This window comes from Hyperolius riggenbachi, chromosome 1 (assembly GCF_040937935.1).
Source record: "Hyperolius riggenbachi isolate aHypRig1 chromosome 1, aHypRig1.pri, whole genome shotgun sequence".
In the NCBI taxonomy this organism is placed as follows: Eukaryota; Metazoa; Chordata; class Amphibia; order Anura; family Hyperoliidae; genus Hyperolius; species Hyperolius riggenbachi.
Window position 1 is genome coordinate 498637976 of NC_090646.1, and position 23147 is coordinate 498661122.

Sequence of the window (23147 nt, forward strand, 5' to 3'; positions counted from 1 at the left end):
TTTCCAGAGGCAATTAGCAGATAGAACTTTAAAGTACAAGATTCAGAAATAGAACTGGGTAGAAAAAAGAGGTAGGAGGAAAATGAGGTGGAAGAATGAGAAAAGAAAAAAACAGAAACGAAAAACCTCAACACCGCACAAGGCAGCTAATTTAATGCTGTAGAGTAAAGCAAATAGAGTTGTAGAGTGAAGATTGAATTATATTGCGATCATAGCAGTGAAAATACTTTTCTGCACTTTCTAAGTGGCTCAACATTTCCTCCATTTTTGGTGTAAAATATTTTCCACTGCTTTACAAATATGGCACAGTAATTTAAAAAAAGGAACTTTTAATGGCTAACTGAATAAATCAAAAAAGTAAGCTTATGAAAATAAATCATTTTTTTTATTATCAACATGATATGTTGTTTTGCTATATTTACTTAAATATTTAAAAAACAATGCACATCTTCAGCCAGGTAAGCTACACAAATAAAACTTCTCTCAATCAGATATAGCTGTTTTGGCTGCTATTTACTTTTCAGGAAACTGATTTAATTTGACAAGCTGTTGGACAAGCCTTTTTACAAAGGTAAAAACTCCAGTTTTTTTAACTCTTGCTTTACTGGAAATAGAAAGTGACTTAAGAAAATTTCTTAGTAAGGCTAATACTACATTTACGGGACCTATGTTTGTCACATCACATGTCACTTGAGGTACACTTTAAGAAGCTTCTTGCAGTCATTTTATTTTTACTTAAGACTGCAGTTTTACACTATGAGAAGTTTTTATTTGCGGTGGGTTTGGTGCTGCAAAGATTATATTTCTGGATATTAAAGGAGATGCATACCTAAAGTTGGGGAAGTTGAGATCGAGCAGTGAGGGGTGACACATGTAACTATCCCAAGAGTGAAGCTTGACCCTCCAGTGGGTTACATTTTGCTTTGAATGTCGAGTGACTGAGTGAGGTGGAGGCTGTCTTATCATATATCATTGAAAGAGGATTGTTTGTATGTGGTGCCAGAAGCCTTGCGGACAAGGCATTAAGCAATTTCATCACTCACGGACACTGAATGAAGCGAACTTTGGATTGTGTAGCACTGTTTCCTTTTGTATGATATTTTACTTTACTTTAAGTAATCATCTCAATAAATAATGAACATAGATAGCACAAAGGTTATAGAGGTCCTGCTGGCCAAGGCTTAGAGGCAGACCAGCTAAGAGAGAAAAACAGGGAATGACAATTCTATTATAGATTATGTCCATGCACACAGCTTTGGAAGACCTTTACAAAGAAAAAGGGGTTAAGAAAATTAAAGTTAAAAACAAGCAGGACTCTTAATTATGAGTAATAACTCAGGCTGAACCGACTTGACAAGCATTGCTGAGTAAGAGATTTTCCTAAAGCAGAGCACATAATTTTGTGCAGAAGATCTGTCAGATGCTGTTCTGTTACTTTTTTTTAGTATTTGTGCAGTGGTGGGTGAGTGGGGTATTTTCTGGGCATTTCTGCAGAGTAGAGGAGATGAACATCTTAACTATATATACAGGTGTGAGATATTTCATGTACAGTCTATACACTGTGACATTACAGCCATCAATGGCTTAGAATTGTGATAAATCACATGCTCATTTAGTGTTCTCATCAAAAATATTTTTTTAAAACACACGTAAATTACAATAATGGTATGACAACAGCTGTAAACACTTTGTCCCTTTTACGATCCATAGTTTATCACCCTCCATTAATCCTGTGCAGCTATATATTACATCGGATGTGTGGAGTAAGCATTGTGACCGGTGCCAGCATGTCTGGAACTCATTATTATTCCATGATGGTAGCAATGCTCATAAAGTCATGGCTGTCTTAGAATTGTGGTATTGCTTAATATCATATTGTATGAAATATCCAAAAACAATACAAGTCTGTATGTCAAGATTACACTATTTAACAACAAACAGGATTTAGGCTTATCTCACACTGAATCCCTGACCCTGAATTTTGAACAGATGAGTCAAAGACTGTAATCATTTTCTATTGGCCAGTTCACTTCGACCTGTTCCATTTTTGTCTGATACGATGTGTTGTAGGGGGGAAAAAAACCCTCTGTTCCAACAGTACACCACATCGATCTCGGCAGTACCATAGCCTGTAATATTAATTGTGGCTATAATGTGCTTTGATTCAGTGCAACTTTGCATGCAGCTGCAATATGGCTAAGGCCCCGTTTACACTTTTTTCTTCTGCATAGCAGTGCATTGTGAAAAAGATTTCAGTTAAAACTCGTTAAAGAGAAGCCGTGACCAAGAATTGAACTTCATCCCAATCAGTAGCTGATACCCCCTTTTCCATGATAAATCTTTACCTTTTCACAAACGGATCATCAGGGGGCTCTGTATGGCTGATATTGTGCTGAAACCCCTTCCACAAGAAACTCTGAGGATCATGGTACTCCTGGCAGTTTCCTGGCTGTGAACCTTGTTGCATTGTGGGAAATAGCTGTTTACAGCTGTTTCCAACTGCCAAAACAGCAAGCAGCAGCTACATCACCTGCCAGCAGTAAAAATTTCACCACGTGATAAATGTCAGAATGCAAATCAGGGATTTAAAAGATTTTACAATGGGCAAACACTGACTAAATCATGTATACATAATTATTGTACTAATGAAGCACTTTTTTATTACATTATTTTCACTGGAGTTCCTCTTTAAAGAGAAACTCCGACCAAAAATTGAACTTTATCTTAATCAGTAGCTGATACCCCCTTTTACATGAGAAATCTTTTCCTTTTCACAAGCAGACCATCAGGGGGCGCTGTATGATTGATATTGTGGTGGAACCCCTCCCACAAGAAACCCCTCCCACAAGAAAATTTGGCAGTTTCCTGTTTGTGAACCTTGTTGCATTGTGGTAAATAGCTGTTTACAGCTGTTTCCAACTGCCAAAAACCATGCAGCAGCTACATCACCTGCCAACAGTAAAATGCTCACTGGAGTTCCTCTATAAAGAGAACCTGTACTGTGTAAAAATATTTAAAATAAACACACGAGGTAACTTCAAATGAACATTACATAGTTACCTTGCCATCAGTTCCTCTCAGAAGCTCACCATTTTCTTCTGACAATAATCCCTTCCAGTTCTGACAATATTTTGTCAGATCTGAAATACATCAATTACTGTTAGTAAAATATCAGTTGCTGTCAGTTATAGTTGAGAGGAAAACTGATGTACCAGGTAATGTCCATGTTTCCCTATGGCTCAAGTGGGCGATATTACAGTTTAACTGTGTGCTGACCAGAAAGCTGTTATGGGTAATGGCCATTTTCAAAATGGAGGATGGAAAATTCCCTTGATCATGCTTATTTTAACTTTTAATTTTCAGTTCAGGTTTTCTTTAAGTGCAAAAGGTGCCATCGGGAAACATGAGACTTCAGTTGTTCTTTCAGTTATAACTGAGAGCAACTGATTAAGTGTAAACAGGGCCTAAGACGATTGTCAAGCAGCAATGTAATGGTTATGAGTGATCGGTGAGTTACTGTTAGGTGAAGGTTAGTGATAGGTGCAGCGACAGTGAGGTTAGTTTTAGGCATAGCTGTAGTAGGTATAATGGGAGAGTTAGTTTTAGGTGCAGCTTTAGAGTGGTTAGTGTTAGGTGCAGTGTTAGTAGAACTAGTGGCAGTGAGGTTAGTGGAGTAAGAAATCAATATTGTTAAAAATATATCAACAATTGGATATTAATAAAAACGGTCCAACAATATCTACTTCTCATAAGTTCTAGGTGGTTGTTGGCACAATAAATGCACATCAACAACAGTATAAATACAATGTACAGACATTATTATTATATTATTATTTATTGTATTTATAAAGCGCCAACATATTACTCAGCGCTGGACATTAATTCAGGTTACAGACAATATTTAGGGGTGACATACTGCAATATGACAATACAGGAATACAAGAAAAACAGATCACACAGCACAGTATGAGTACAAGGTAATGCTTAGTCAGTCACTGGATGGGAGCATGGAGATTAGGCAAGTTAGGTTCACTCAAATGCATAGCATGGGTTTACAGTAATGGAGGTGCATGATCAGGTAGGACACAAAAGGAAGAGGACCCTGCCCAAAGGCTTACAATCTAGAGGGAGAGGTAGGGACACGAGAGGTAGGGGACCAGAGTTCAGCTGTGGGTTTAGAGCAATTGTGAGGGGTGGTAGGCCAGAGTGAAAAGGTGAGTTTTGAGGGCCTTCCTGAAGGTGTTGAAGGAGGGGGCTGCGCCAATGGGTGGAGGTAGGGAGTTCCATTGCGTTGGAGCAGCTCTTGAGAAGTCTTGGAGGCGTGCATGGGACTGGGTCACACAAATTGTCCCATATATGTTTTATCTAAGTAGAAATAAGTTTGATATACCTTTTTACATTTTTCATATAATTTTTTCTACCCTCCCAACTGGCTCCAGGGTAGAGCGGGAAGTCTCGCTGTGGAGCTTACACTGCTGCCTCTTTATCACTCTGTAGTGGGCTTATGGATATCAGCTTTACCATCTAGACTGCATTGTCACCACCTGGAGATCCTTGCCCCCACCGGCTGACTTAAAAGGGACACATGCTGGATTTGGCTGGGCACTACTGACAGCCACATTGCATTCAGGTGAGACTTGTCCTGGGTAGGACAGTGCACATATTGTTTCGTCTCTCTTTTGTTTTTAGTCTCATTTTAGTGGATCTAAAGGTGCATACACATGCACTACCGCTGGCAATGATGGGTCCGCCAGACCCTCTTGCTGGGTGGACGTTCAGTCGACAGTAGCACGTGTGTACGCTCTGTCGGCGGACTGATAAGGCTGTTTCTGAAAGATCCACTCAGTGGATTGTTCAGAAACAGCCTTATTAGTCTGCCTGACAGACTGTACACACGCACTACTGTCGCTAGAACGCCCGCCCAGCGGGAGGGTCTGATGGACCCGTTGTTGCCGGCAGTAGTGTACGCTCCTTTATAGAGCTGCCTACATTGGATTGCCTGATCGCACCTTGGGAATAGGATATTTTTAGATAAGACAAAACATTATTTCCTGGTGAAACCTGGGGAGGAAAGTTAATTGGATGAGGACAATTATGCTTTTCAAAAGATTTACTATAGCAAATGGTTTTATTACCATCACCAAAATGGCCAAAATATGCATAGATTTTAATACTGATACTTCTCTAAGTCAATCAGGCCTAGACAGACAAACTGTTTAACTTACTTTTCCCTGATGGTAATGAATCAACACACCATCACCATCAATACCATTACCGCAGGCACTGCCAGCAGTGTCTGCTACTAATCCTACACCACAACAATTAAAATATTGTTGTTCATGGAAAAATGATCAAGTTGGTGGGGTCTGTGCAACATATTTGTTTAAAAAAATGCAATGAATCTGACTCATCACATTTTATGAAATGTGGTAAGTCAACAAAGACCAAGGGAAAAAATCTGATGGATCTCAAGATGCGTGAAACTGGCAAAGGAGATCACAACGCAAATTAGGTGAATTGCTGACAGAATAGATTTTCTGTAGCTACCTTATCACTAGCCAAAGCAGGTCCTGGCAGGTGCTAAATTACTTCCTTCCAAATAGGAGATTTGACTGTATATGAATAGTTTGCGATGTGATGTGATAGGTATCTGCATTACAACTAGTATATAAACAGTTTACAGGGAATGAAAAATATTGTAGGATCACCAAATCTACAACTTCTTCTCAGTTATTTTTGTGTCTAGAAAATCTAGGAACTGTAAATCACAAAAATGTGAAAATATATTCACATGCTTATAATGAAAACAATGACACCTCAAACCAGGACGGGTTGTTAAAATGTAGTGTGGTTAGAAGGCATGACTGTTTCCATAACAACTATACCACAGGACATCCTTTTTCAAGCAGCACGGTCCTGTCACCTACTGAATTAATCATTTACGCTATGCCAATAGCAAAGTAAATATTAACAAACTTCTAATTTATGTTGTCAACCAAATTGCAAACGAGCTCTGACAAGCAGATGGAGACATTAGAGAATGTGTGCCGCCTTCAAAGAAGTTGTGTTAAGAGGCTTATTAAGCTTTAACTGGCTAACATTAGACACATGCAAATAGCAAATGTATGTTTCATCAAACCTAAATCAAATTTACTTCTATTCTCAAAACATTAAAATATATGTTATACTAATAGATCTAGTCATTTAAATTAATTAATTAGGTAATATTTAGTTGATTTATGTTATGTGGTTGTATTTCACACATGGTACGTCATTTGTTGATTAAGCACAGGGTACACATTTTTGACAGTACTGCTGTGACATAATTATGATGTCATTTTAGCATCATGCTGGAAGCTTTAAGTCATCATTGCTAAAGAAAGCTACATGATCACTGGGTATTCTATTATCCATATATTCCAGATTTTTTACTGACAGTAAAACATATCAGGGCCAGTGATTCCTGTCTAGCACCATACCTATGCACATACATCTGAGTGGATGGCAACAGTCCATCAACTGCTTGGTAACTGCTAACATCCAGTGCATTTTATTAACACAGGTATTTAATTGCATTTTACACAATGGCAGTTAATCTCTGGCTGGAGGGCATTCGAACCATGTGGTAACTATAAACCCATTTCCAGGAAAGTTGTGATCCCACAAAAAATAAAAATAAAAACAAATTCCATGTAAGCCCTTTATTTAATATAAAATAATAAAATACACCATAGCAAATGTCTGTAATTCAATGAGGGAACCATGAATGCCAACATGTACTGTGACATATAGCTCCAGGGCTGCGTAATATGTTGGCGCTTTATAAATACAATAAACAAATAAATAATAAATAAGGGTCAGCGGCACCAGACAGTGATGTAGGTGGGTGCAGTCAGATAGCGAAGGTCCCCTCCTCCACTGATAATAGCAACAAAAACAAAGGTCTGTAGCACACAAGCTCTTTATTAGAGCAAAAATCAGTAAAGATACATGTAAGCTTTCGGAAAATCCCTGTCCTTTATCAAGCTAGATGTACTGTGACATAATGATGCACATCATAATCCTCTTCCTTTAAAAACTGGGCAGTATTCCCACATGATAATAACCCCAAACAGACCTCCCAGACAACTGCCTTCCTAAAGAAACCGAGGAAAGAAACAAAGCATGTCTTCAAACCTAAACCCTATTCAGCATCTGTGGGGCATCCTCAAATGGAAAGTGGAGGAGCGCCGCTCTCCACTGCTATTCACTATAATTTATAATAGGTGCCTGGCCAAAAAGTATCTCTAAAGTTTTTGCCGGGGCTACCTCTTGGCCCACTAAGTAGACCAATGTGAATCCTCCTCAGAATCCCTGAGGTGGAATCTCATTGGTCCACTTAATTAGTCCAATAACAGTAATTGTGCTTTTTTTTTATTTTTTTTTTACTTTTTTCTCTGGTATGTTCCTATTATATCTTTCATTTGCCTGTTATGAGTAAAACTGAGCAAATACTGATGGAGAACTAAGTTTTAAGTGCGTGTCTTTTCATTTTCATTTCAGGCTGCAAAGAAACAAGATGTGAATAGTTTGTAAATGGTTAATGTTTTTCTATACCCACAGTACCCCAGTGCTCCACCCCTGCTATGACAACCACAATTGCCCCTTCCTGATTGTTTTCCAGTCACACGAATATGGCCTGTAACATTCAAAGTAGAAGGTGCAATCCTGCACTAAAATCTACATTATGCAGATTTTGAAAATTGTAGTTTAATAAACAATCACAGCCTATTTAGCGTGTGTATGTGTAACAGTATAACTCAAAACGCAGCATAATGTGCAATAGTGAACTAAGGGCCTGTTTCCACTACACGCAGATTGGATGCAGAATGGATGCAGAAAAACTGCAATGAACCCAATGAATGCCTATGGGCCTGTTTCCACTAAATACGATTTTTCTTATGCATTTTCCCATAGGCATTCATTGGAGTCAGTTTTTCTGCACCCATTCTGCATCCAATCTGCGTGTAGTGGAAACAGGCCCTTAAAGAGGAGCTGTTAGGTATAAGGTCTCAGAGAAAATAAACACATATATCAGTAGCTAAAGATTGGCTGTACTTACATTACATATGCATTTCACTGTCCATGTTTGTACTTCACATAATTTTTATATAGTATTTGCAGAGAATGATGCTCCTGACAGCTCATGGCAGGTTCCATGTTTGTCTGTCTCCTATGAAGCCAAATGTGTCGTCATGTCCTGCCTGCTTCCTGATGATTCCACTCTCACAAACGCTGGTAATGAATAACACTACTGTGCAGTGAATATTAATTAGCCATGTGGCTAGGAACAATAGCGGACTCCTGCAGTGTACTCTGCCCGAGATTTATTAGTGCTGTGAGCTAGACTGTTACATGCTGTTGAAACTTGAGCCTCACTAGCAGCCAGGGGAGGGCCCCAGAATGCTTTGCAGTATCTGTTATTTGGCTTGCGTCCTCCTTAGGAGCCTGGGAATACGGAGCCTTGCTGTCAGCAAACATCTAAAGTAAGAGAGATTTTTAACTGCAGTATTGCCTTTTTGGCTTCCTTCTAAACTGTTTAAGACAGGAGAATAGAGGTTTAAATTAGCTTTTGCAGCCTGACAGTTACTCTTTAATGTATATTATGTATAGTAGATTTGGAAAATTACATATTTATTTAATAAACAATCATAGGACATTTTAATGTGTGTGTTAAAATATCACTCAAAACACAACATTACTTGAACTAGTGCTCTAAAAATGCATGTTATGTAGATTCAGAAATTATACCTTTCACTATTAAGTGATCACACTATATTTAGTTGTACATGGATAAAACTGTCACTCAGAACACAGTGGTACATGCAATACTGCATTAAAATGTATCTTAGGCATATTTGGGAAATTATACTTTTATTCTTTAAATTATTATTCTATGTGTGTAAAACTAAAGTCCTAAAAACACAATGTTATGTACAACATTATACTCAGGTCAGTCACACTAATGGCCTGCATGTAACAAAACTTAGAACACAGCCATAGCTCTATTGCACAGAATTGGGAAACAGACCCTGCATGAAGAAATTAGGAAATAAGTCACTCTACTTCCAAGCAAAATCTTTATCCCATTGCCACAGGCAACAATGAAAGTAGTAACCTTATCTACTCCAGTCTTAGTACACCTTAAGACGCGTACATACGTCAGACTTTTTCAAAGTATGGGTCGTCAGACCCGCCCGCAGGGTGGGGGGGGGGGGGTTGTTCTGACGACAGTTCCACGTGAGTACAGGCTGTCGTCAGACTGATGAGACTAATTTTGACTGATCCGCCGAGCAGATTCCCAACACACAGGAAGTAGCCAGCAGCAACAATACCTGTACAACTGAAATCATGCTGTAAAATGGTTAGTAGACAGTTACTGTTTTAAATATACTCAAAAGATTACAGAGGCGCCCAAAGATTAAAATTATTATACATTAAAATCCTAAAAATGGGGGGTACTGGATGACTTACCTCCCCAATGAAGACAATTCGCACTTGTTCAAAATAATAATTTATTCTTTACTCCACAATTGTGGAGTAAAGAATAAATTATTATTTTGAACAAGTGCAAATTGTCTTCATTGGGGAGGTAAGTCATCCAGTACCCCCCATTTTTAGGATTTTAATGTATAATAATTTTAATCTTTGGGCGCCTCTGTAATCTTTTGAATATGTCTGTTTCCACTGGCTGGATGGGTGTGAACACCTTTCTTTATCTACGGAGAGCGACCTTTTAGCCTGAGCGGGGACAGGCCTAAACTCCCTGCCTGCACGATTAGTGGTTGCCTGACATTGGCGACCTATACTTGTGAGTATTATTCCTCAGAAATTATTGTCACAGAAACTTCAACGATATCACACCATTGGGGCTCTCGTTTTGCTTTTGTCTTCACTGTTTTAAATAGATCGATGTGGCCAAATCACAATTGTTGGATACCTCAGAACAATAAAATTGAGAACATACAGCCCTATTCAGCTGTAGCATGTAGCATCTCTTCGTCTAGTCTCTGGATCCCTTTGGTGTTTGACTGGTCTGTCCCCAGCAAGTCTCCCCCCCCCCCCCCCCCGGAATATTTTTTGGTCTCCATTTATCAGAGGAGTTTGTTGTTCATGCATTATATTGTACTGTGAAATTAGGCCCCTCTTTCTCTGATGTCTGTTATACACTAGTCAACAATAGGGAAATCTATGTTATAATGTCTTGTATATTTTCTATCTATATATGTGTGTATAGGGGTACAAACGAGTATACAACGAGTAAAGTGTTTTAATATTGTTAATTAACCAGAAACATTTACCTATACCTTTAAAAAAAAGTTCCTATGCCAATATCCTCAGAAAGGTCCCACGCCAATATCCTCTATCTTGCAATCTTTAATTACATCTTTATTGAAGATATCCGCCGGCCGATGCCACACAGCTCTCGCTGTCCTCCCTGCCTCCCACACCTGTCACCCACACCCAGTGTGGTTTACCCGTGATTCTGAGGTCGTGATGAGCATCTTTGGTTTCAGCTGTAGCATGATTGGTGGACCAGGGCATTATGGGAAATCTTACCACTCAAACTTTGAAACCCAAATAGCATCAACCATTTGGATTTGGCTGATTCAGATCAAATGACTGATGCTTGAATTGGTGTGACTTGAATTAGAACAGCTAATCTTAGAGCATCTATTAAAACGATCAAAAACACTTGTGCCAGGGTGGATGCAGACTTGAATTTTCAACTGATATGAATTAGCACATCTATGCAACTCTCCAATAGAGATGATTGACTGCTGATGAGGTGATAAATGCACTTGGATCTTCCAACTACTGAGTGTACAAAGTTCAATTTACAAAAATTGGCAGCAATGGAGAGTGGAGGATCTGCCCATAGCATTCAGCTTGTGCTGTTCCAAAGGCACCAGAACAATGAAATTCTACCGTCTTTTATTACTTTTTTTTTTATACATCTTCTTTCCTGTTAGTCCTAGTTTCTATAAATTAGACTTAATGTTCCCAGCATTCTTTGTTATTTATTTCTAAAACTCAGTTGTTAGTGATAATAAAAGAAAAATATTAATTTGTATGAGAAAATGAACAATAACATAATTTTCTTCTCATCTCGGCATCTATCTATTTCAGATCATGGACAATCTTTCAGCTTATACTGCTGTATAGCTAGGCAAACTTATCTGTGCAATCATACATAATATCACCATAAAGGGGACTTGAGGGTTATAACATGTAATAATATCATCTCATAGTTACAGGCACTATATAAATGCAGATGAGTGGGAATATAGATGTGTGGAATAATATTATACATTTTTAGTACTCATGCATTGCTAATAATAAGCCAGCATACCGTGCAGCTTGGGTGCTGATGAAATATAATCAGAGGAATCTTTTTTTCTCTCAGCTGTTCGAAGAAAGAATAGTAAGCAGAAAGCCTTGTGAATACTGACACAAATCTATCTGGCAAAGAATGGGAAAATTATCCAGGTGACGATCAAAGAAGAAATAACATGTCTTCCCAAAACAATATAAGACAATGATATTTATTAGGAAGGTTAACAACTGGACCAAAAATCACCCCCACTCCTCTGAGATGAAAGCAAGAAGTTTTGAATGAGGATGATACTATTTATTGGCTAACTTAGAAGAAAAGTAGTAAGCTTTTGGCTAAGAAGCCTTCCTCAGACTGATTCCTGATACAGGAATCAGTCAGAGGAAGGCTTCCTAGCCGAAAGCTTACTGCTTTTCTTCTAGGTTAACCAATAAATGGTATCATCCTCATTCAAAATATTTTGCTTTTACTGATGTCTAACACGGTACAGAGCACTCTGTTGCTTCTACTCCTCTGAGATGAGAAAGAGTGACTTAATAGCTTACATTCTTGGCTCAAAGAGCACTATCTGTATAGAATGTGTTAACAATCCTACCTAATATCACAGTGCTCTAAACCAGATGCTGGACTTTGAATCTCCTGCCTCCAGTTTGCATCCTACAGAAGAGGATAGACCTCCTACGTCATTGCACACGACACCTGATGTTATTTCCTTTATGTGATTTTACAATGGGCAAACATTGACTAAATAATTTATAAAGTAATATTGTAAAAATTAAACATTTTATTCATTACGTTATATTCCCTCTTTAATTACTTACCTAGTCCTGTGCCAATGTTGGGCCAAAATACCATAATCATTTTGTGGAGCAATTATATTTAAATGGGCCAAGATCTTTGTGTTGAATTCAGTGAATGTGGACCAGAGGTTGCATATGAAAAATGCAGTTGGTTCTAGTTGTTTAAGAAAATTCCTAAAATCTATGGAAAGTTTTAGCACATCATAAATAATATATAACATGAACCTAAGGATTTTTCATTATTTATTAGAAATGCACAAGAGCTTGTTTGGGAAGTATTTATTATAAGCAATAAGGCTGTTCTATTGCTGTATGTACATATATTAATTCAAGAGAGTACTTGACATACAGTTAACTTAATCAGACTTCTATATACAGGTCATTTTTTTATAAAGGTGAGAAGAGATACACTGGTCTAAAGCCTCGTACTCACCACCCGACGGGTCCAGCGACATCCTCTTGATGATGGTCGGCAAAGCCTCTTCTTGCACACGGCATACACAACATTACATGAAGGGTGTGAACTGAAAGTTAAGCGATCACAGTACTTTGCACGGAGTTGTCGGGGATCTTAAAGATCCAATCTGCCTTGACGGTCATTATTGCCGAATGACACTAAGTGATTGTACCCACATCACGACTGCTTGTCACTCAAAAAATTGCGGGTCAATGGGAAAATAACTGGGAAAATTGCAACATGGTTACATAGCATAAGTTCCCTTTCATTCCCTTGAAAATGAGAAGATTGAAAAGTAATAAAGATGGCTTTTTTCTTACTCACATCCTTAAGGCCCATATCCAATAGCGATTTTTCTGAACACAGAGCAACGAGCAATTGTTTCCGTGATCTCACGATGTGGGTACAGGTGTGCGATGACACCAACGACATTTTGCGATGCATGGCGACAATGACTGTCAAGACTAAACTTTAAGATCCCAGATGACTCCCACGCAAAGTACCACAATCGTTTGACTTCCCATTCACGCCTGTCATGTGCCGTCGAAAACATCGCTTGTTGATCGGGGAACCTTGTTTGTCGGGAGGTGTCACTGCGAGGTTCCCCGATCCTTCTCCAAGTGAGTATTCAGCTTTAGTTATGTATTGCGAAAAGAAGTTCATTGAGAGCATCTAAAAAGAACAGTTAAATCCAAAAATAAATGAAATGCTGGCGGAGACTGACAGGCACAAGAAGCTGATGAACAGTCTTATCACACGTGTGGATGCTAAATCAAGTGTTCATTAACTGATTTCCAGAGTGATCAGAATTAAAGTTTCTTCTTTATCGTGGTAGAAGGAGCTCTGAGATCGAGAACAAGGGTTTACACAACCCGAGCATTCACCTTCGCTGATTTCATCTTTGTAGAAAGAAAATCTGATACTTTCCTTAGAAAGACATTCCTGAAAATGCTGTTAATAAGTAGGGATGGTCGGAATACCAATTTCTGATTCCGCGGTAAATCTGCATTCCGTCATTTACCAATTACCGATTCCGCTACCAATTTCCGCATTGCAATGCGGAATTTCCGCCGGAAATCACGGAAATTCCGCCCGACTTTAACATCGATTTTCTCAAAAACTATAAGGTCTTTTTGAAACTTTTTTTTGCATCTTGTTAAGAAGATTCTGTTTAACAAAGGCTGAAAATTTGGTGTTTCTAGGACTTACTGGGGCTTTGCTATTAACCGCTAAAGTCGGCAGATTTTTACTGCAATGTAAAATGCAGAAAATAGGCAGATGCTGATTTCCTGCATTTACATTACAGTAAAAATACGCTGAATTTAGCGGTTAATAGCAAAGCCCCCTTAAGTCCTAGACACACCAAATTTTCAGGGTTTATTAAACTGAATCTTGTGAACAAGATGCAAAAAAAGTTTTTAAAAAGACCTTATAGTTTTTGAGAAAATCGATGTTAAAGTCGGGTGGAATTTCCGCCTACGGCACTTGCATTACCGATTTCCGCATTCCGATGCGGAAATGCAATTTCCGATCGGAATTTCGGAAATTGCATTTCCGCGGAATCCGAATGAGCATCCCTATTAATAAGTAAGAGAATACGAATGTTAAAAAAAAACCAAAATCCTGCAGTAGGTCCTTTTAGATAAGCCTAGAAATAGTTATTTCTCATTTTGTTAAAGAAAATCTAGATGCAGCTACTCCTTTGATAAGCACAGTTAATAGACTTTTCTGGCTGTTATGGCTTAGCCTTACTTACTGCATTCAAGCCCCACAATAAGGCCCCTTCCCCACTTGAACGCTTTGGAAACCAGAAGTGGTACTTCCATTCTGATGCAGTTTTTGAGCAATGTTATAGCGATTCCATTCATTATAATGAATGAAAATTGTGCAGTTTCATCACCAAACATGCATTACAATTCCACGGTGTACAGCCTATGTACCTCTGACATTCCAGGGGATCGTGTTGCAGCAAATTCCGGAAAAAAAGCAGGCGTGGGGAAGCGGCCTGATGTGAAGCCCTGTCCTGCGCATGTGCAGTTTTCAAACTCTAAACCGTGCATGCGCAGGACTGTCACGCTGGTCGGCACGATGACGCGTAGCGGCTGGCGTGATGGCACGGAGGCGGAGCATCCTCGTTCAGGAAATATACGGCTGCCTGACCTTCAGCCCAAAAGTTGGCAATAATGGAGCCACCAGTGGGACCGGGAGAGGAGCCAGGAGGATGCTGGTTGACCTCGTGACCTATGGTGGGCTGGAGGAAGCTCCAGGTAAGTACCAATTTCATTTTTTGGACTGTTCAGGGTCCCTTTAAAGACCTGCCCAAAATGTTTGGTCCATCCCTCCTCCATGCAACCGCTGTGGCTCAGGAAGTACCAGATAACGAGGATAGTGTAAATTTGTTTAAGAAATACAGCCATGATTACATGAAACAACAATTATGTGAAAGTCATAGCACAAATTAATTTATGGTTAAAGGGACACTTAAACCAGAAAAAAAAGAGTTTTACTCACCTGGGGCTTCTACCAGCCCCCTGCAGCAGTCCTGTGCCGTCGCAGCCACTCACTAATCCTCTGGTCCCCCACTGCCAGCTAGTTTCATTTTTGCCGACAGGCCTGGCCACGCGTAGCTTTCTCCGCATTCCTGATTGCAATTAGCACTATTGCGGGCCGCAACGTGTACAAAAATATGTGTTGCCGCATATCTATGCGTAGGTAATGCGGCAACGCGTATCTTTGTATGCGTTGTGGCCCGCAATAGCGCTAATTACAGTCGGGAATGCGGAGAAAGCTACGCGTGGCCAGTCCTGGCGGGCCTGTCGGCAAAAACGAAACCAGCTGGCAGTGGAGGACCAGAGGATTAGTGAGTGGCTGTGAGGGCACAGGACTGCTGCAGGGGGCTGGTAGAAGCCCCAGGTGAGTAAAACTCATTTTTTTTTTGGCTTAAGTGTCCCTTTAATGCCAGTATAATGATTCACTGAACATCCACTATCATTTCCGTTTGAAACAGGCAGCAAGTAGCCCTCTGCGCTGTCGGTAACCATGGCAAGTTCTCACCTTAACGCTTTTCTAAACATGTCAATTCTTTTCCATTGCAACCTCACTCTCTTGTACATTAACAGCCTCCTGGAGCCAGAGAAGCCATTATTAATTACAATGCCTAATAAACTCATTTGGATCCCTGCCCAGCTTCCAAAACATGCGTTGGCCTGCGCACCGTCATCTTGCTGTAATTATGTTTATACGGAAAGTTAATTTTTGTTTTCATAAATTGATTTGAGGTTTCTGGAAGCTATTTACAGATAATTAACTTTTGCTGTGCAGGCGGATGGAAGCCTCGTTTACAAGTTGGTGACCTGGTCAGACCAGAAAATGACCTTAGAACCTCATCGCATTGATTTCATATATATTAGAGGATAAGAAAGCTACATTCGTGTAGTCATGTAAATACATGCAGCTGCGAGTAATGCAGATCAAGAGTATCACTGAATCATACAATCCTGATGACAGATAAACACATAGTCCACCTGTTTTTTCATTTACAGCTATTTTACAAGTTGTATTATTGTTCATTGCATAATATCTGGTATTTACCTGTTAAGAGATAAGTGCTGCTTCTGCTTATCTAGGAGGCTTCACCTTGTATGCTCTTTAGCATGCTATCTAGTAGTTGTGCTTGACAGATGGAAAAAAATCCCAGAGAATGTGATTATTCTATAGTCTGAATCCAAATATAGCAAAGTCAATTGCACACTCGCATGCAAAGTCTCATGCAAATTCTTTCACACAAATCTTGCAGGAGCCAACTCTATCCCTACAGCTATGGTAATAGCTGGGGTCTTATTTACAAGAATAAAGCCTTTTGTGTAGTCACATACACCATGCAGAGGTCCCCCAATGTTAGTATGTGTCCTAACTCCCTGTAACACACATAGTACAAACATGCAAGCATTCAGGCGCTCAAGCCTATCTAAGGATTGGGAGCACATTCCCTAACATCCTCTCCGGTGACAAATAGAGCATCAAAGTAATCATCCAAGGGAGCTACCAAAATACACCCATATGTATCGTGCACACATCAGTATAAACTGTGTGTATGCTGACAATGATCAACCACAGGGGAAAAGAGGGAGAGCAATGGGTAAATCCATTCCAGGCTCCTCCCCTCGGACTAGGACATTTAAATATGTAATGGGGAGGTGCTAGAGGGGGTGTGGCAAATAAAACAGCAAAGTCAATTAACCCTACACAGACTCGCATACAAATCCTCCTGCAAATTCTTTCACACAAATCATGCAGAAACCAACGCTCTACCTACAGCTAGGATAAAAGCCAGGGTTTTCGTTACACAGCGAACACAGGGGATTATACATCGGATCTGTGACAGTCCATGTTGTGGATGCAGCATTGTGTGAATCCTGCCTTACTCTCACACCAAAGGGCATAAATATTGCTTGTTTTCGTTTTAAACTATGTGTAAGTGAAAATAGTGGACAATTAACATTGTGTGGTATATGGTCACCTTAAAGCAGGGGTCAGGAACCTTTTTGTCTGAGAGAGCCATAAACGCCATATATTTTAAAATATAATTCTGTGAGAGCAATACAGTATGTTTCAAACTGAGACTGTAGGGCTCAAGTCCCTGTTGCCATGGTGATGTGTATACGGTTGATCCGCTGGGTAGCGGAAGTGTCAGACATTTCTTCAGCTTCTTTTGGGTTTCAGCAACATCAGCAATTTCCCTGAGAGCCAGACAGGAGAAATACCAACTATCCGCTTGTACAATTAGCTAGCTAACTTGGGGGTTGATTCACTTTGTAGGACGAGATGCCCGCACTATGATTGGCCCAACAGGCTGCCTGTCAACAGGTAGCCTATTGAGCCAATCAAAGTGCGGGGATCTAGTCCTACAAAGTTACTGGACCTGACAGGGTCCAGAGTGGGACAATTGGAGCAGCCATTAGTTTTGGGGGAGCTCGAGTGAGTTAGTAGTGCATTCTACAGCAGTAGTGTGCCTACTTTGAAAATGTTACTTGCACTGCCACACTAAGATGCGCTGCTTGAGCAGTGTAGCTTTAGTGAATCAACCCCTACTGATTTGTATGTGAGCCGGATGTAGCCTTAAAAAGAGCCACATCTGGCTCCCGAGCCATAGGTTCCCTACCTCTGCCTTAAAGGGAACCAGAGACGCCAGAAAAAAGATTTTATACATACCTGGGGCTTCCTCCAGCCCCATACTCACAGATCGCTCCCACGCCGCCGTCCTCCGCTACCTGTATCCGCCGGTACCGGGTCCCATAGTTTCGGCCAGTCGGCGTCAGCATGCGGCCAATTGTCTGCATCACAGGGGCTCCCGGCATACCCTTACGCGTGCGGGTGCATACCGCGCAGCCGCACGCGTAAGGATATGGAGGGAGCCCCTGATCATGCGGACAATTGGCCGCGTCCGCCGGAAGTTACGGGACCCGGTACCGGCGGATCCAGGAAGCGGAGGATGGCGGCGTGGGACCGATCCAGGCTTATGGGGCTGGAAGAAGCCCCAGGTATGTATGAAATATTTTTTCTTTTTCCATGTCCGGCGTCTCTGGTTCCTTTTAAAGGGTGAAAAAAAGTGGTACCTGAAGTGACATGTGGAAGGATGACATCAATGTCCCCATATAGTACCAATGTTATTTAAAACATGGCTGTGCTTATTTATTTATTTTATTTGCAATGGTAAATGAAATAGTGCTTTATCTGTGCAGTCAAAGCAATTAGACTTTAACAGCAGTTTCCCTTATATTTAATTAGATGTCATTAAACTTGGGCATGTCGCAGCAAATATTGCTGATAGGATAGGGGTCACCATTTCTTTGTGTGGGAGCGAAATAAAAAACAGTAATGTACGTGTTATTTTCAAATGTGACTCAGACCAATATTTTCAGCCCTTCAACACTGAATAAGAATATGGAAGTACAGAAAATCTTTATCCATTATTAGCTCTATAGATACAATTACCAACCTCAATATTAAAGTTTGCTTTATAAGGCTTATCTAAATTCGATAAAACACTTCTCTACATTCGATAAAGCATTTCCACTAGAGACCTTGTTTGCCGCAAATCAATATGTGGCCTTTAGATGGATTTTTCCAATCTGCCATACAGTGGATGATTTGAAATCCCAAATTAAGTCCTCCCTTCCCTACAAAAAGCTTGTCTTTGCCCACAGAAATTGCCCTGCAAAATTTCTTCACATCTGGGAAGGGTGGTTGAGTAACCCACATGTGTAGGCTTAGGCTTACTGTTTGTCTCGCGGTGGGTCTCCTGTGATACCCCTTCTCCAAGTATAATAATTCCTTATGATATACTATGTCCTTACAGTAATGCCTCTCTGGTGTGTTTATGCCGTATTCACCAACCTGTTTCACTTAAACATACTGTTCATTTTTTTTTCTTCTCCCACAGTTCGTGAACAAACACTTGTTGTGTATGACTCTTACTGTCTGTTTTCCTATGCAATTCCTGCTTTCTTGTTTATTTACTTTATTGTATTGTCTTTTCCTAATAAAAACCTTTGGTTAATGAAAAAAAAGGTTTGCTTTATAAATAGGAACAGAAAGGAAACCAGAGACGAACTCTATTCAAAGTTTTATACATACGTGGGGCTTCCTCCAGACCCATCCACACGGATTGGTCCCACGCCGCCGTCCTCAGTCTTCTCCGCCTTCTGTACCGGGTCCCGTAACTTCGGCCAGCCACGGCCAGTCTGGGCATGCGCAGTGCGCTCCCTCTGTCTCTCTCTGGCGGAGAATAGTACTGCGCCTGAAAGAGGACAGCGGCGTGGGAGTGATCGATGTGGATGGGGCTAGAGGAAGCCCCAGGTGTGTGTAAAACTTTGAATAGAGTTCATCTTTGGTACACTTTAATCTGACATAATAAATTAATCTGACATAATAAATTAAAAAAAATAATAATAATACAATATTAGGTTATAAATTATTTAGTCAGTGTTTGCTATTTGTAAAATCGCCTTAATTCACATTCTGAAATGTATAAGCAGGTGGTGACATCTTTACTGTTGGCAAAGTGCATCATGTTGGGATGTTTGTTGTTTTCTGAAAGGAGCCAAAACAACAACTGGTCTCCCAGAGTGCTCTGTGAGAGGACTGCATAATTAACAGACTAGGCTAAACATCACTGGGAGGGTGATGTTATATACCAATGTGCAGCAATATTTAAAGTGTTGATGCTGAAACCAAGATGATTACACAAGTCTGCAAACATTTTTTTTCGAGAGTTGCTTTGGTCATTCCACGTAATTTGTATGTTTTTTGGTGCGCTGAATCTGAAAATGACCTCCATTTTTGTCATAGGACATCACGTTTCCTGACAATTTATGTAACTATGTTAACTAAGGCAATACCTCAAAATAAATGGAAATAGACTTATAAAATTAAAGTTTTATTACAATTTTTTCATGAAAATCCTTATTTAAACTGAAATGCAGGGGCGTAGCAATAGGGGGTGCAGAGGTAGCCACCGCATCGGGGCCCTTGGGCCAGAGTGGCCCCAAAGGGCCCTCCTTCAACTACAGTATTAGCTCTCTATTGGTCCTGTGCTCATGATAATCACTTCTATAGATACTTTGAATAGTGGTAATCATTAACAAACTGTTTCCCATCCCCTTCTTGTAGCTCTGTCACTGTAATTGCCATTGGCAGGTTTTGGTGCGCCGTATCAATTGTTATGTATAGAGTACTTGGGGGGGGGGGGCATTGTAAAACTTGCATCGGGGCCCACAGCTCCTTAGCTACGCCACTGCTGAAATGAGTTCACCTCCACACATAAACTCGATTTTTTTCCCTGTGAGGCTCCTCTGAATTTATGCTTGTGAGTATCATCTAGAATGTCTCTCTGAAGCATCCAACAGTAGTCTGCCATTTTCCCTGGTATCTACTTTACATCTCTTTAATGTCTTGGTGAAATCATTCACCTTGTTTCTCACCCACAGCTCCCAAATTTTCAGGGAAGTGCATACCTACCAATTTATTGAGATAAGAAAGAGGGACACTTAAGCAACGCCCCTGCCACACCCCTAACCATGCCCCTGGCACACCCTTAGTCACGCATACCAGAAAGATTTCATAAGAAAATATGTTGTTTTTTGTTTATTCAAACCACACTGGTCCTTTCTATCCTGGTTCATTGTTCTTCATATTAACATTTGAAAATAAGAAATATACTATAACGGATTGGAGAGTCAATCAAAGTCTTATTAGATTAGAGTCAATTAACCTCCTTAGCGGTAACCCCGTGCTGAACACGGGGTAAGCCGCCGGAGGGTGCCGCTCAGGCCCTGCTGGGCCAATTTACATAATTTTTTTTTTTGCTGGACGCAGCTAGCACTTTGCTAGCTGCGCCAGCACACTGATCGCCGCCGGCCCGCGCCCGATCGCCGCTATCTGTTGCGCCGCGCCCCCCCCCCCCCCAGACCCCGTGCGCTGCCTGGCCAATCAGTGCCAGGCAGCGCCGAGAGGTGGATTGGGACTCCCAATGACGTCCCGAGATTTCCTGATCGGAGATCGCCGAAGGCGATCGAAGCGGGCGGGGGGATGCCGCTGAGCAGCGGCTATCATGTAGCGAGCCCTGGGCTCGCTACATGATTTAAAAAAATAAAAAAATAAAAAAAACTGCTGCGCTGCCCCCTGGCGGAATTTTTCATACCGCCAGGGGGGTTAAACACATATTTCAGCAGATAAAATACATATATTTACATAGATCTGTACATGAGTCCAGAAAGAGGGACAAATGAAGAAGAAAGAGGGACAGTGAAACTGGGTTCCCAAAGAGGGACTGTCCCTTCAAAAGAGAGACAGTTGGGAGCTATGAAAGTAGTCAGGGTGGGACTGAAGGCAAATGCACTTTCAAACTCATTGGGCAACCTAAAGCTTGAAATGCTTTATTTTTGTAGTGAGGATCTTTGTTCTTGCCTAAAATTTCTGTAAGACCATTTTGCAGTACATGAAGAGTACATTGTGGTGTTGTGAGCCAGAGGAGCGTTTTTCAATGATTGCACAATATGGCTTGCATCAAGGTGAATAAGTGCACTGCAAATCTAAAACAGAGCGTGCCCACACATGCCACTGCACATAACCCACATGGCTCACACACAGCTGCTGCTATATTTAACAAGCATTTTTAACGAGAAATTGAGGTGGCAGCCCTCATGTTATTCTGAACTCCTCCTTTGAGGCAGGGTTCTGGGTTTTTACTCTGTATAATGCAGAATAAAATGTATAGAAAGAATAAACTAATGTAATACTTGTGAAGAGGTGAAATTTGTTTTTTTAAAAACTTCCTTAAGTTAACATTGTACTTACATCATTTTAATTGATATCAAAATATTGTAATATTCAGATAAAAGCAGACTTGACATCTCATTCTGCCTTAAAGTGGTATAAAACTCAGCATTTCTTCTTTATTCTAAAAGATTATTTACAGCAAAAAAGGTACTGCCAGAAAAACAGAGCAGCATTCAAACAGTTAAACACTTTCTTCTTCAGTGGCAAACTTAGCATAATGTAAACATATTACACAATATGTCTCAGCTGAATACAAGCCAAAGGTGTTCAAAGGAGAAGACATTCTCACTGGATAAATTGTAATATATAAATACAGCAGCTATGCAATAAATTGCATTGGCAGCTTCCAATGCAGATAACCTATACTTTGGAGGCACTTGTAATTTGTAAACAGCCAATAATACTTGTGCACAAAAGCAAATATGATAACTATATGGGAGTAGAAAACATGTTTTAACTGAATGTTATGTCACAGTTGAATCCCTCTTTAACCTCCCTGGCGGTAACCCCAAGTTGAGCTTGGGGTAGGAGAAATTGGCCAGGGGAGGTAATCCCAAGCTCAGCTCGGGGTAGCTAAAATCTATTGGGCAGCGTGTTACCTGGGTCCCGCCACGGAATCAGCGCTGTTCAGAGGGACTCCAGGCTCCTATTGCTGGCCACCCGGAACCCCATCTTCTCTCTGCTTCCTGTGGATCCCGGTGGCCATTCAGTGGCGGTGCAGTGGTGCGGCGGTACGGAGCGGCGTGACGTCATCAGGGGCGGCACCTAATTGTAAAGTGGTACCGAACTCTTGAACATAACAAAAGGAAAACGAGAAATGCACCCTGAATGCATGGAGACAGTTTAGCCCATCTAATCCTTCCACTGGACCCGATCGTGCACATGCATAGAAGGAAAACAGAGAGAAATGCACCCAGTATGTTTGAAGAGAGTTTACCCTGTCTAATCCCAATCTGGACCCAATCGTGCACAGCACAGAAGGAAAATAGAGTAATGCTGCTTGTATGTATTGCCTGTATGTATGAAGAGAGTTTCGCCTGCATAATCCTCCCATCTAGACTTGATTGCTCACAGCACAGAAGATAAACAGAGAAATGCTGCCTGTATGTATTGCTTGTATGTATGTAGAGAGGTTAGCCTGTCTAATTACTCCTCATTTGTCTCTAATCTAAACTTG

General features: G+C 40.5%; 1 long non-coding RNA gene across 1 annotated transcript; it reads left to right on the forward strand.

Moving 5' to 3' along the window:
• Positions 1 to 3425: 3425 nt before the first annotated feature.
• On the forward strand, positions 3426 to 7727 carry LOC137555739 (uncharacterized). Its single transcript, XR_011028415.1, has 3 exons — positions 3426 to 3508; positions 4440 to 4630; positions 7543 to 7727. It is a non-coding gene; the product is annotated as an uncharacterized lncRNA (long non-coding RNA).
• Positions 7728 to 23147: the final 15420 nt, after the last annotated feature.